We start from the raw sequence: 16,796 nt of genomic DNA, 5'->3' as shown, positions 1-16,796 counted from the left end.
TGGAAAATTATAAGTTAAAATATTCTTCTAAAGAAAAGCTGAAAAAAACTTAACTTACTAATTATGTGCAATGAAGTCCTTCTCTAGGAGGAAAAAAAGGACAAAGCATATTAAAGATACATACTTCCAAAAGTGCTCACAGACTTAACAATAACATCAGCTAAAATTTAAACACATTAATTTTATTTTCACTGTGTTACATTGATTGGTCTTCTATTTAATTTCCTTGCTTTTTAATTATTATCTATCTATAAAAGAGAACAAATACAAAGATCCTTGCCAATTTAACCATGGGTTTATTCATAAACATTAACTGGAATCTTTTCAATAATGAAAATTAAAGATAATATAACATAGCCAAGCCCAGCTTCTGTTGCATGTTGAATGAATGAACAAATATTTATTGAACACTTTGTGTTTGACTGGTACAGTTAACCGCTGGACATTCAGAAGTGAATCAAGCAGAGTGAAAGGGAGAGAGAAAGAAACTTTCTTCATGGTATGTTCTCTGATAAAATTTGTATAATACAATATTCAGCTAAAAGCCATGCTTTACACAAGATGTTCCTTCATATTTATACCAGATAGTAAATCCATCCATGACTGATGATGCAGATATCATTTATCTTTTGAAGCTAAGAGTTGGATAGCTGATTTCTTCACTTGTTTAAGAGAAACACAGTAGTCCCACTAACTTGTACAAATTTCGTGCACCTTTTATAAAATGAAAGCGGAACTAAAAGCATACACATATCTAAGAATACATTTTATTTAAGACTGAGGGATTATGTTAATTTCATGTGTTTTTACTTTATAAACAACCAATTGTACAAAAGTCCTTTGTAGAGTATAAAAAAAAATCTAAACAACATTTTAAAAAATCATATCATTTGAGGAACAATAGAGAAAAATGAACAGCATAAGTAGAAAAATATTGCATATGAAAAATAATGAGCCAGTATTAACTGTGCTTTTAAAAGATATGACCATTTTACAGAAAATGCAAATATTTTTTGAGGAACCTTACCTTCAAATTGAATTTTGTAGAGTGGAAATGAAACTTTTAGAAGTAGTAACAAAGGGAAATATTTAAAATATCACGAATTTAGTAAAAACAACAGTATTAACTTTCAGATAGTCTGTTTACAGTCCATTTCTGATATCACTAGCAATACACAGAAAATAAATAATCAAAATAAATATTCTTTTTGCTAGAGCAAGGAAGGAGATAGAATATATTTGGAAAGATGGCCGTCAACATGTAAAACCCAATAATTATCTTCTGAACATTGAACTATTGTTACCTGTAGAGAAATTAGAATATTTAAATATGAATTCAAATGATGTCAAATCAGTATTAACAATATCTGTAATACATTTATTTAATAACCTATAGTTTGGAATACTCTATACCTAATTTATCCTTATTTTATCATACAGAACCCCTGAAGTTCAGTAAGTATTGGCTATACTTCACCTTTGTTCCAGTCACTGTACTGGATGGTAGGAATGCAAAAGTGAAAAACATAGTGTAGAGTATATTGTTGAGGATATTACACCTGATGATACTCCTATGTAGGCAAACACATAAACTAGTCATTTCAATCCAACATGCAAAACAGTCACAGATACCTTGCTATCCCTATCTCTAAAAAATTGCCAGACATTTTCATGTGATGTAACAAAACACCGGAGTCATATCTTTGTGTCTTCACAATACGTCTGAATATATTTTGTAGTATGAGGTGAGATATTGAATTGTTATCTTGCCATTGAAACTTGCTTTAAAATGCTTGTCTCTATAAACCTGAGATCTCATGAAAGAGATAAATGGACTTCATTCACATTATGATTTGATTCATTAAAGGCTACCTTTAAGTAGGAGATTTCAGAAAAGTATTTAGGTTTTATTGACAAAAAATTACTTAACATAGAGGCTTTGGAAGTAGATCTTTAATAGAAAGTGACAAGCAGAGTATTGAGACTCTGGTAAATGAATATCAACCAAAAAATCAGATGAATGATATCTGAAATTATGAAATATTCATTGAAAAATCATTATTGAAACCATAACATTTTACTTATTTATATTATTTGTAAGCATATTTATTGTGAAATAAAATTAACATTCTCTAAAAGGAATCACATGCTTATGAAGGAAACAATAACCTTGCAATTTGGTCCACTAACATTATTTGCTAGCCATTTATAGTGTATTGTCTTGTTTGTTTTTTCTCCAGATGGCTATTTTGCCAAGAATTTGTAAGTAAAAGATGATTTCAGGATGGTATACACATATATATAAATACACCAGTAGTGTGATTTTTTAAAAAAAATAATAATAATTACCATTATTTTTCAGTCTTCTGGGTAAACTGTATTCTCTCTGCCACACAGTATCACAGTTTCTTCATCATTGAAGAAAGTCTTATAGGCAAATGTTTGGGGTGATATAAGACAATATTTACACTTTGCAAAAAATTTTGACTTGAAAATTAGAATATTTAAACAGATAAAAATAGAGAGAAATCAATAAAATAGTAATTTTTGTGCTTTAAAAATCATATAAAAAGAAGCATTTTTTAAATCCCTGAATATTGCAAATAGTATTGTGTTTAGCAACTGTATCTGCCTAAGAAAGGAAATGATATCATTTAATCTTCATTTTTTCACTTTTCATACAGAATCTATGAATCTTTTAGAAATTTAGGAATAACTTAGATTGGGGCCTCCATTTTCTTGAATGGCTGAGTCAGAAAGATTACATAAGATTACATAATTATCATAGAACATATCATATTCTCAGCTAATAAATATCTTTCTCAGCTAATTTTCCAGCAAATATTTGAAACATGTCCAAGTGATCTTGAAGTCATCGGCAAAGGTTAAATGGGGGGAAAATATCTTAATTTTAAGAACATGCATATTGGCAACAAAAGCAATGTATACATTATGGAAAACAAGAATGCATTATAGAAAACTGAAAATCATCATAATCTGAATCACAATCTCTGATATCACATCATGGTTTTAAAAAGTACTATAAACATATCTAAGAGAAACAGTTTTTAATTCTACATATGATTTGAAGACAAATATAATGTATGAAGAAAATAAATTGAAGAAAAAAGACCTAATCTTTCAATTCAGAACAAGCATTTTAGTGCATGTGTATGTTTCCTTCTAATTGTTGTAAAATCTATTTACTATTGTCATCATTCTAATGATGGATTATAAACATGAATATTAATTAAGAGAATTCTGTTTGTTGATAACAAAAAATTAAATTTTCAAAATAGTATTGAAGTTTGGAAAGAATAAATTCTCTTTATTTTAAAAATATAATTTATAATATCAATTTGAACTAGAGCAATAAAGCCATGAACAAAATATAGCCAAATCTCAAACATGACAGGTGATAATAAACTTGAGGTAAATCCTAAAAGCAGTATGTGAAAAAAATTAATGGATTACAAGGTATAAAGATAAGGGATGAGGAAGAGTAAAGGAAGTCCAAAAGCAGAAAGATAGACATGAGGTATACAATAATGGCTTTTAAAAGTTAGTATATTTTTAGTTATAATGCTCTGGAGAGGCACCTGCCTGGCTCAGTCTGTGGAGCATGTGACTCTGGATCTCGGGGTGGTGAGTTCCAGCCCCACGTTGGGAGGAGAGATTACTTAAAAATAAAATCTTTGGAGCACCTGGATGACTCAGTCAATTGAGTGCCTGACTTCAGCTCAGGTCATGATCTCATGGTTCATGAATTTGAGCCCCACATCAGCCGGCTGCTGTCAACACAGAACCTGCTTCAGATCTTCTGCACTTCTCCCTCTGCCCCTCCCCCACTTGTGCTCTCTTTCTCAAAAAAAATTTTTTTTTTAAAGAAAGAAAACATTGCATGTTGTTTTTGAACAAGGACAAATTGGCAAGACTTGAAATTTTCTATTCAAAGCATGACATTGTTCTGGTAAGGGAAATCCACTCCCTTATGGGGAAACTGCATTGGACAATTTGCAGATTTCTTACATTTTATTCCAACACTTAACACTAGTGCTGAAAGGAGATTTAGAGATTGTGTCCATCAATTTTCACATTTTATAAGTCAGGATAGTAAAGTCATCTCTAGAACAGTTAGAACAATAATAAAGAATTTGTGTGAAAACAAGATTCTGATATCAACCAATATAATTTATTTATTCATCTCATCAATAAAAATTTATCAGTACCTACTATCAGGATTTTCTTCTGATATAAAATACGTTATCAGATGAGTATACCAAATACACCATCCTTTCAAAGAAGTCATCTAGTTTGCTTTACTGAAAATTAAACCTTAATCAAAAATCAAAAAAAAACTAGATTCTACTCTTCAAATCTATTTTTGATGATTTATATAAATATATAAGTAAATATAAGTATATAAATATATACATAAATTTTAGTGAATACACACATGTACATATATAATTGTTTAAAGACATATTAAATTAATTATTTTTGTTTTATTTAAAAATTCTAAAGACATAATTAAATTGAATGGCAATTTTTGAAGCAATGAAAATTCACAGAAGTTTATTTTATGGAAGAAATGAAGTAAATTAATTGCCAGGCATACCTCAGAGATATTGCTGGTTCAGTTCCAGACTAGTTCAATAAAGAGAATATCACAATAAAGCAAGTCAAGTGAACTTTTGGTTTCCCAGTCATATAATACTATGCTCACACACTTCTGTATTCTATTAAGTGTGCAATAGTGTTTTAAAAAAAAAACAATGTACATATCTTAATTAAAAAATACTTTATTGTTAAAAAATGCTAACAATCATCTGAGCTTTTATCAAGTTATAACTATGGATCATGGATTACCATAACAAATAGAATAATATAATGAAAAAGTTTGAAGTATTGCAAGAATTATCAAAATGTGACACAGAGATAAAGTAAGCAAGCACTCTTGGAACAATGGTGCTGGTAACTTGCTCAAGCAGGGTTTCCACAAGCCTTCAAATTCTAAAAAATGCGATATCTGCAAAGCATAATAAAGTCAAGTTCAATAAAATAAGGCATGTGTGTGCATTTATTAGCATAGTACCTGATTTTTTAGTCATAATTCATAACAGTATTATAATTTTAATCATATGTATAGATAGATAGATAGAGATATATACGTGCAATTCCCAACTTCTTGACCTTTGTAACCACTGAAATACTTACTGTTATGCTTTACATTAAAATTGTATATTTAGTTTATGTGACTACTCAGTTATAACATAATAAGCTAAGTAGTTTGGTATTTGGCTCTTATACTGAGGACGTGTGTCATATATTAAATGGGCTAATCGCTTAAATTAATTTTTAAATAGAAACTACCTTAATTTTTAAATATTTGGTCGAATAATTTTAATAAAACATAACTGGAGCTCTGCTGATTTATTATTTTGTTTTATAAAAAATCTCATTCCTTCTTTCATACTTTATATATACTACATATACTTAAATGCTAGAATGAGTAATGCCAGTTAAAATTAATAATATAAAAAGTGAACATTTAAATTATAAGTTTTGGAGCACCTGGGTGGCTCAGTCGGTTAAGCGTTCAATTTCGGCTTAGGTCATTATTTCATGATTTGTGCTTCAAGCCCCATATTGGGCTCTGTGCTGACAGCTCAGAGCCTGGAGCCTGCCTCAGATTCTGTGTCTCCATCTCTCTTTGCCCCTCTCCCTCCTGTGCTCTGTGTGTCTCTCTCTCAAAAATAAATAAACATTAAAAAATTAAAAAAAATAAATTGTAAGTTTTGACCATAGACATTAATTTTTCTCTTCCATATTATAAGGCTAAGTCTTTAGCAAAGATATAAAATGGGTTGTTTGCTCAAGTCTCCTCAAAGGGTAAGTGATAATTCTGACCAGACTTGACCTCAATGAGGAAAAAAAAGGGCGGGTTCAGATACTAAATGTAAAATCACAATTATACATTTGAAAATTTGTGATTAAATATTCTTTTTAAAACCTCTAATTATGCTACATAAAGTAAAGGAGCACGTAAAGTCATAGTAAAACAATGGATTGTATAGAAGAAAATGTAGGATTGGACAAAAATGGCAAGGAGGAGAAGGGAAGTTCTGGGAGAAATGACAATTAATCTCTATGAAAAGTTCCTCAAGTGGGAAAGAATTTTGTACATGTATTGATATATGTAGCTGAATCATACAATTTATTAAACAATTATGGAATCTACTTATATGTTTTTTGTTTCTCAACCCCTAACGTCAACAAGCTTGACAATTTTACCACTTCATATATGGCTATTCTTTCTTCTACTTCTTTTAAAATTAAAATTCCTAAAAAAATAAACTGGATCTCTTGATTTTATAGATTTGGTTATTTTATCTCTCAGACTTCATCTTCCTAAACTAAGTAATAATTGAGATTATTCTAAAATATGTAAACTCTCTTTTTATAGGTGTGTTCCCTTTAAACCTGGCTTACAAACAAAACTTTCTGGGTGCACAAGTAAACACCAACGCTTCTATTTTTGATGCCATGCATGATGTTACATTAAAAAATACTTTAATATGAAAATTGAATCAGGATGTTTGGATAAAAGAAATAAAGTCCATGTAATATGATTTCAGAGTGTTGAAAACAAGATGCTATGTGAATTTAAAATAAATGGTGCATAGGAAGCTCAAAGTTTTTCTCCTTCTTTAGTATACAAGACATCACTGCTGCCAGGCATCATGAGGTTACGTTTGCAAATTTTAGGAGAAAGCTGAGATTTTGTGCATAGAAAACACACATCCTGTAGTTTTATTTTCCTCAGAAATCATCGAGATTTAACAAATATTTTGAAAGCACTCTCAGATAAAACAGAAAACAGTTTATTATTTGTAGTAACATGGAAAATAGTATATCTTTTTTGTTTCTAGGTATTTAAGGTATTTTTTATTTCTTAATATGTGAATATGTTATTGGAAGTAAAAATTGAGGATTTTTAAATATTTTCAGAATTGAATGTCTTTGTTTCAATATGTGTTTTATCAATTTCAAGCAGCCTGAGAAAAATGTCAGCTATGCCAGTATATGGGTTGAAAAGCACCTTCAAATCCTGAAAATATTAAGAGCTAATTGTTGCAGTTACTCTTTTTCTTATCTACTAAATTCTAATATTTTAAACACTGTTATTTCATTTTCATCTTGAGAAAAGCAAAGTATTTTAGTTTTTTATCAATTATCTCAAATTTCATTTCATTATATAATAGGATTGATGACTTGGAAGGCTAAAGGCTTCTGTTAAACCTCAACAATGTAGAGCAAGAGACATTTTTTTGAAAAAGATTTTCCTAAGCAGATTCACTTTACAATTTAATTTCCTTCAATGAGGTAAAGGTCAGTGTGAGGCTATAAGAAAGTTAATTTGCATGAGGTATGCACATGGAATATGAAAATAATATAATATGAAATATTCATAATTCAAGCTTTAAAAACCAACCTCAGGGCTAAAAAAGCAATTATTATAGGAAATGGCTCAACAATTACAACAAACTTTTTGTGATGATGTCAACTAGCATACTTTCATTCTGAGAGACACGAAGAGACGATCCTGTAGGATAAAAACAAAGTCTGAGAATTAGCCATTGTTTTCATTGTCTCTTTCATTTATTCATTGGCCTTAGAAAATGTTTATCAATGCTATTTGTCAACTACTAACATAATTCTCTATGCAATTCTACTAATCATGTAAGTCTATGTCCATTTTACATTTATGCTGATTGTCTCTTCGTCTCTCATTAAACCTATATTAGTATTTTTTCAACCATGGCAGCCAGCACATACATCTTTATTGACTATGTTCCATGTTTATCGATTTGAACAAGATTAAAATTGCATTCTTATTCACAGAAGTGCGGCAGATGTCTGTTGATCTGTTACTTCTTTATCTTAAAATCAGTTTGAATAGAAGTTTCACAAAATTACAGTCTCTCTCCAGGTCACTCAACTGATTCCTATCCTGTTCCCTTTAAATCAGAATAACTAATAATTCTCTACATTTCTTGATAAAGAAGTCTGATTTTCATGAACCTTACTGAGTATGCAGATGAGTTTCTTGAAATTATATAAAGGGTCCTGCAAAATATTAATTCAGTAACATGATCCTGTGTTTCTGTTGATCAGAATGAGCATAATGCCTAAAAAACACATTGCATGACTTGTCTTATTCCTAGGTTTCTTCCTGTAGCATTGGGCTCTTGGGTATTAAACTTTTTAAAATGCCTCTTTGCCTCCTGCGGCCTCCTTTGTCCTTCCATAGCCACCTCCACCTGCTAGAGCAACTGTGACATAGAATCTGATTCCTAGTTGCTTGTTAGGCTTTGTAGTCTGTGCTGATGGGAAAAATAAAAGCTTCAGGGGCAGAGTGCACGGTAATAAGAGATGAGGAAAAGGCACGGTACTGTTGTTACCTACAATCAACCGTGGGGAGCTGGAGAGGTCATTACCTAGATTTCTGCTGGCACAGCCAAAATCAGACTTTGAGAGAAACACATCATCTTCTTGCATGACCTTAGCTTCTTTACCATGAGGTCAAAGTTAGGATACACCAGTAAATGAAACCTGGATTAAATGCTTTCCATTCACTATCTTTTTTTTTTAATGTTTATTTATTTTTCAGAGAGAGAGAGAGAGAGAGAGAGAGAGAGAACATGAGCAGGGTAGGGGCAGAGAGAGAGGGAGACACAGAATTCGAAGCAGGCTTCAGGCTCCGAGCTGTCAGCACACAGCCCGATGTGGGGCTCGAACTCACAGAGTGTGAGATCATGACCTGAGCCAAAGTCGGACGTTCAACCGACTGAGCCACCCAGGATCCCCTTACTATGTTTTTTTTTAAAACTAGTGCAGATCCTATCCTGGTTTATTTATATTATATAGCAAACTATGATAGGATAGCCACTTCCATAAATACACAACCCTGACAATTCCCTTGATTTCAGCATGGCGAGACCCTAAGTAGAAAACCCAAGTTGAGCCCTACCCAGAGTCCTCACCCATGGCTAAGTTTGTTGTAGTTTGTCATGCAATAATAAAAACACTAATACATTTCTTTAAACTTCCAAACGCTTATGTATACACATTTATGACACTTACAGAGTCATCATCTGATATGAATGAAGATATTAAGTATTTATTGAACAACTATTTTATATCATAAACATGCAAGAAAGATTTGGGATACATGAATTGATAAATTAGACAGGATCAATTACTCCTTTTTAATGTTTTAATGTGTTAAAACATTAGACCTAAAATTGGTTAAATACATTAGATTATTTCAGACCAGTGCAAAGTTCAATGAGACCATTGATCTGACTGTACACTTTGAGGGAGACAAAGGGAGCAATAGATTTTCAGGAGCTATTTATTCAACGTTAGGTCATTTATTCCCATAGAGAAAATTCTTTTTAAAATGACATTTTTTAAAGAGATCTGTTTCATTTTTCACAGAGTTACCGTGAAGCAGTACAAAGATATTTAAAACATACTTTCAGCCTTTTGAAGGAAGCACACTTTACAAATGCAAAAGATTACTGTTAACAAAAGCCATTTTCATGATCTTATATATAGAGACATACTTATCTAAATATTTTGGATATATAATGTACTATTTATTTAAGAACAGACTTAATTTTTAGTTATTGAATCAGGTCAAGTATCCTCCATCATGTTAAAAAAATATTTATTTATTGTTGGGGAGGACAGCATAAGCTGTCCCTCAGCAGAGAGAGGGAAACAGAGGATCTGAAGCGGGCTCTCTACTGACAGGCTGACAACAGCAACCGCAATATGGGGCTCAAACTCACAACTGTAAGATCATGACCTGAGCTTAAGTCGGACTCTCAACCAACTGAGCCACCCAGGTGCCTTGTCTTCCTCCATCTTTTAAAATGTTAAGCAATGATTAGTGCTAGAAATGAATATTAAATTACATTTTTACAAGCATAATTTTAACTTTAATTTCCACAGAATCAGACTCAGTTGATTATGGCTTCATAATTTCACATAGTAAAGTAGATTAAAATGCAAGGTTATATTTAATCCTAGCATTAGTATTCACATTTAGAATTTTTGAGATGAATGTCAGACTACAATATTGTCTAACCTAACCACTTTATTATTATTTTACCACCAACCCTTGTAAGCCTCCAAAAGAGACAATTATAATGTCCCATTGCCTGCTGCCACACTTACTGACTACAGGAAGCGAAAGCTTTCAGTCATGTTGCAACTAGAGATGGAAAAAAGGAGCACTATGGAAGAGAAGACAAACACTTTTTCAAAAAGCCCAATGAAACCTATGATTTACTTTGAAAAAGAATGTTGGTAAAAAAATGCTTGCTTTTCATATCACATATGTACACACTTACCTGTCTTTAGCTTGTAGCAGAATAGTAAAATACCAATTAGAAGTTACTATTGGTGTCATGGAGTGAATCTAAACCTGAAAGCAGTGGACATTTCTGGAAACATCTATTGTAATTGTTTGGAGATTGACACATAGTAAAAATGTTTTATAAACAGCTTGCATAATACTATATATTGAACTTCTGAACACACTTTAATGTACATTAAAACTACTAACATTTATGGGGTGCCTGGGTGGCGCAGTCGGTTAAGCGTCCGACTTCAGCCAGGTCACGATCTCGCGGTCCGTGAGTTCGAGCCCCGCGTCAGGCTCTGGGCCGATGGCTCAGAGCCTGGAGCCTGCTTCCGATTCTGTGTCTCCCTCTCTCTCTGCCCCTCCCCCGTTCATGCTCTGTCTCTCTCTGTCCCAAAAATAAATTAAAAACGTTGAAAAAAAAATTAAAAAAAAAAACTACTAACATTTAAAATAATTTTATGACCTCTGAAAATAAATATACAAGAAAAACCAGGCATGAATTTAGGAAATAAATATGTTTCATGTAAAGCCCTATGTTTTTTCTAGCCTTTTTGAGTATTTTCCCTCTTTATCTTGTGACCAAATTTTATCTCGCTCCCTGGGACACACATTACAGGAGGATGAGGGGAAGGTTTAGAAGATTGTAGGAGAGCAAATGAATTATTCTGAGGTTAGTTCTCCAAAATACAGGAGGCTGTCAAAAAGGATCCTATATGGGGGAAAAACAAGTGTTTATGAAACTCTGCTTATAATAGAACAGCAATATCTGGGCCATAATAACTCTGACCATTCACTTGCCTGTCTTCCTTGAAATCTAGGAATTCCTTAAGGATATCAACACAGTTTGGAAAACAGAAAAACATACTGCTGTTGGAGTTGTTCAGGCCCGTGTTTTGTGCTAGCCTTTCACGTTCTACCTGTGTGATTTTATTAGTCAGAAACTAGCAGTAGCTTTAAAAAAAAATTACAGCCTTGTTTTTCCTCACATAATAAGCAGGCCAGGACTGGTCTGTTGGCTCAATCTGACAAATCTATGAGCTAGGGTTCCTCTAATTGCTCTGTTCTTTTTTTAAGGCCTTTTGTCCTCATGATGGCAGTATGCTGCAGCAATAGTAGGCCTGAGGTCTGCTTGTCCAACAAAGAGAAGAGAAAGTGAAGAAAGTGCTAGGGGCTTCCTCTGATCACAGCAGGACCCTCTTTTCTGAAAGGACACCCTCCCAAAGGGCCTCTGCCTATCCACCTGAACCAGAACTGTGTTTCATGGCCACAGTGGTTTAGAGACCTGAAATTTCAATTTTATAATTTTAAAATGGGTGAAAATTAAATGATATAATATATATGAAAAACCTATCACAGCACCTGACTCATACTGATACTGATACAAAATAAATATCAATTGCATAAATTAATACATAGAACATATTTATTTAAAAATAAAAATATATATTTGCTGAATTACTATTGGTTTTTTTTCCATGTGGTGAAGGTGGGAGGTGTCAGGACAGGGTATGGTGGTTTGTATTTCAGTATTTCATTAGAAACCTGAGTTTTAGAACTAAAAGTAGATTTTCCCAATCACATAATTCATTGAGTAGCCTATTTAACACAAAATATGCATACTTCTATTTTACCTATAGTATACTTGAACTGTGTCTGCAGAATTATGTACATGTTGTTCTGACTCATTGGTAACTGAGTTAAAATGAACCACATCCACATGGGGGGAGGTATCTTGGAATGTATATATTGAGATACTTATACATTTGTCCATGGAAATATTTATATAATTTGTATGACATTTTTATATATGGTGTATACGTATGTGTTTATATGTATTTACCCATTTAAATGGCAGTATCTAGGGTTTTGTTTTTAATTAAAAATGTGAATTCTATTTGCCTCAATTTATTTTTATATTACCTTTTGAAAGTCATGAGTCAGAATAAATTAATAGATTTATAACTAGTAGACGGATTCTAACATGTCAGTTAAGGGTAGATTGAACAGACCAGGTAAGGAGAACTCTTTATAGAATAATGACTCAAACATCCATTCTTTTATACAAATTAACTCACTTAATGAGTATACTGTGAATTTTTGGATAACAAAATTATGGAAGCAACCTGTGTCCATCGATAGACAAATGGATAAAGAAGATGCAGTGGATATATGATAGATGATAGATGATAGATAGATAGATGATGGATAGATGATAGATAGATGGTAGATAGATAGATAGATAGATAGATAGATAAAAGATAGATGATAGATGATAGATAGATAGACAGATGATAGATATTATTAACCCATAAAAATAATAAAATCTTTCCACTTGCAACAACATGGATGGGGCTGCAGACTTAAAAATATATGCATAAGTAATGCTACAATAAGTACAATAAGCATATAGTATTCTAACTAATAGTATATAGTATATATGTATAATAGTATATAGTATAATAAGTATTAAGAGGTATATAGTATAATAAGTATAAGTATAATAAGTATAAGGGAAAGACAAACACTATATGATTTCACTCATACATAGAATTTAAGAAACAAAACAAAGGGAAAAAGAGAGAGAAAGAAACCAAGATATCACTCTTAAATATAGAGAAGAAATAAACAGTTACCAGAGGGGAGGTGGGTGGGGCGAGGGTGACATAGGTGAAGGGGATAATGAGTACACTTATGATGAGAACTGAGTAATGTATAGAATTGTTGTTATATCGTATACCTGAAACTAATATAAACTGTATATTAACTATAATGAAATTAAAATAAAAATGTAATTTAAAGAAGTAATTTTGGCCATTCTAATTACCTATCTACCTTACAGTCCCAGCCCAGAGCTTAACTATAAATATCAGGTGTACTACAACCTCAGGTCAGTGAATTACCAACCCCACATTAAATCATTCTTGTGGTAGATCAGAAAATGACTTTGGTACATCATTGGCCTCACTTGATTTCTCTACTTTACACTCTAGTTCTTTAGTGACAAATACAGCTTCCAACCTATAAGTATTACAGTATTTTAATTGTCTTCCTGGGGTACACAAAAATGTATACTGGTTACAAGTGCAGAAACTGAAATACAATGAAGCCAACTTTAAATCTCTGTTCTAAAACTTAATTGTTGTATAGATTTGCCCAAGTTGCTAATGACTTTTTACTCGTAAGTTTCCTCATCTATAAAATGAAAATAATTATTCCTCCTTTATTAGTTGTTTGGAGAACTAAAAGAGATAATGTATTTATCCAATTAATATTTTTTAATATCCATTATGTTCATGGCTCATTTTTACTTACTTAGTATAGGGAAGCTTTTTTAGTTTATCATCAATACTGTTTTTTAATCATCTGTCCTACTCAATGTCTCTTGATTTTGGTTTTTGCTGTATATTGGTGGAAGCTTCATAATCTTTCTAGTCTTATATCAACATTTTGATGCAATCATATTCTACACATATGTTTTCATAAATTTTTTAAAGTTTATTCATTTTTGAGAGACAGAGACAGAGCATGAGTGAGGAAGGGGCAGAGAGAGAGGGAGACACTGAATCCAAAGCAGGCTCCAGGCTCTGAGCTATCAGCACAGAGCCCGACACGGGGCTCGAACTCACAAACTGTGAGATCACGACCTCAGCCAAAGTCAGATGCTCAACCGACTATGCCACCCAGGCGCCCATCTTCTACACATATTTATGGTTCTTTTTTTTAACGTTTAATTTTATTTTTTGAGTAATGGAGAGAGACAGAGTGCAAGCAGGGGAGGGGCAGAGAGATAGAGGGAAACACAGAATCCAAAACAGTCTCCAGGCTCTGAGCTCTCAGTACAGAGACTGATGTGGGTCTAGAACTCATGAGTGCAAAATAATGAGCTGAGCCAAAGTGAGACACTCAACTGACTGAGCCACCCAGGCGACCCATATTTATGGTTATTTCTATTACATCTTCTCATTCTCTATATAAAAATCTAATTTATGGTTTATTCATCTTTATATTCTATATAGGGTATCATATAGAGTAGAAACTGAAAAAAGTTTCAATGAATGAATGAATGTCTGGACTTAAAACAGAAACAAACTTTTTAAAAACTTTACACTAAAAATTTTTAAATATCCATCCCTGTTTTAACTTAAGACGATAGTGGTTAAAATGGGATTCAAAATCAGATTCCAACTCAAATCCAATTACAATGTCCCTCCCTATGACTTTCCTAATCAAAACAATAAGTGCGAAGTACAACAATGGAAACATTTAAAGCTATAATTATACCATTGGTGGAAGGGCTTATTTGGGGTTTTAAATTCAAATTAATTTATATTAAATACTTTTCGTCTTGTATTAAATTAAAACTACAGAAAAAAATATAGCTATAACTTTTTTAAAAAAAGGGAAAAAAGTAATAGGTAATTTCATATGCATTGTCATACATCAGACCCAGCATATTTTGTTTTTGAGACTTTTATAATGTGGAGGTGTCTGATATTCTTGTTCGGATTCTGCCCAAACAGCTGCCATTCACCACCTGCTGTGCAAATCCCACTCATACTTTTAAAAGCCTCTAGAATTATGTAAAAAAAAACCTCTTCTTCCAAATCAGTTAACCATACTTCAAATGTCACCCACACCTTTGCTTGGCAGTCAAAAAAAGTATCAAAGTGAGAAGGTAAATAACACTAAGATTTACTTCTTACTCTCATCCAAACCCACAAAATCTTTCACATGCTAGCATAATTTACTTTGAATTATTCTGAAGAGTTAAAGAGTGAAATGGGCCCAGGACAAAAATGTGTACAAGGAGCTACCTATATTTTCATAGTCATGTCTACCTGGAAGCCAAGTTGTTAATCCACAGAAGACAATTTAACAATTGTTAAAATGTCTTTGTATTTGGTTTTGGATATGTATGTGTCTGTAAAAGCACAAGTGAAAAGATGATTTTCTATTCAAACCAATCTTGAGAAACTTTGTTTTATAATAGTAAAGTATAAAGTAAAGTATAAAGTATAAATTTGTTTTTATCCTGATTACTATTTGGGTTGGTTATATTTCAATTCTTTCTATTTTTGTCTGTGTTTTCTATATGTTGTGTTTCTATAATATGGGAATTAATCTATTTTCTATGCAAAAATAATCTGTGAAGTAGATATCATTTAATTTATCATTTTCTCCTTTAAAATAATTGTATTTTAAGACTTTTAAAAGTTTTTTTCTTTTAAAATTTTATAAGCATATTTACATTTATTTAATCTCATATTTAATATTGTGGAGATGTTAAGGTCGGCTAGATTTTAATCTTGTGAAAGAGAACTCTAAGGTCAATCTCATTTTTACTTTTGTGAATATTTTTTTTCTTTTTGCTTTTTTCACTTCTAGAATTTTTAAAAAATAATTCTTAGGAAGCAAAATATTTCCACTACACAGTCACAGTGAACTAGGTAATTCAGAAAACTTCTGAGAACATTTAGAAAATATAGAAATATAAAAAGCATCTTCCTTAGAAGAAAAGCCTCACAAGGCAGTAAAAATTATGTGGCCAACATCCATGAAAAGAAGAAATCCTAGAGAGATAAATTAAACATTTTAGGGTCTTTTCTTGTACTAACTTCAAGCCTGGTGTGATGTTCAAATACTAGAGATGTTTTTAAGGAACTGTACAGACAGAAACTGAATCGAGGGCACCAAAGGAGGAAATGCTTGATAAAACTGATCTCACAGAGTTTGTACCCTGAAGGCTTATGCCCAATGGTAAGGGTTAAGGTTGAGCTAGGAATCAAGTGAATGCTGGCTTCTAGATGCCACAATCCCAAAAACTGAATTATGAACATCTGAGATTACCAGTCCTTTAGCCTCAGATCAGAAGCAAAAATTAAGGGGCATCTGGGAGGCTCAGTTCACTGAGTGTCTGACTTCAGCTCAGGTCATGATTCCCTGGTCTGTGGGTTCAAGCTCTGCATCAAGCTCTGTGCTGACAGGTTAGAGCCTGGAGCCTACTTTGGATTCTGTGTCTTCCTCTCTCTCTGCCCATCCCCCACTTGCACACACACACACTCTCTCTCTCTTTTTCTTTCTCTCAAAAATAAATAAACATACAAAAAATTTTTTTAAAGAAGCAAAAATAAATCTTCTCTATGGGCAGATAACATCATCTTAACTCAAATTATCTTGACAAGTTTTGACATAAACTTTCCAAAACTCAATTCAAAATAAGAGGATGTTGTTAATATAATAAAAGGATAAAAAAACAGATCAAGAAACACCACCAAAAATTGAGATACTGTACACAATGATTTCATGAGTATTTTCACCATGCTCCAACAAGCTCCAAAATATTTTTTAAAAAAAGAAA

Source organism: Neofelis nebulosa, chromosome 15 (assembly GCF_028018385.1).
Source record: "Neofelis nebulosa isolate mNeoNeb1 chromosome 15, mNeoNeb1.pri, whole genome shotgun sequence".
NCBI classification, from domain to species: domain Eukaryota; kingdom Metazoa; phylum Chordata; class Mammalia; order Carnivora; family Felidae; genus Neofelis; species Neofelis nebulosa.
Note: the sequence above shows the minus strand (reverse complement) of the source record.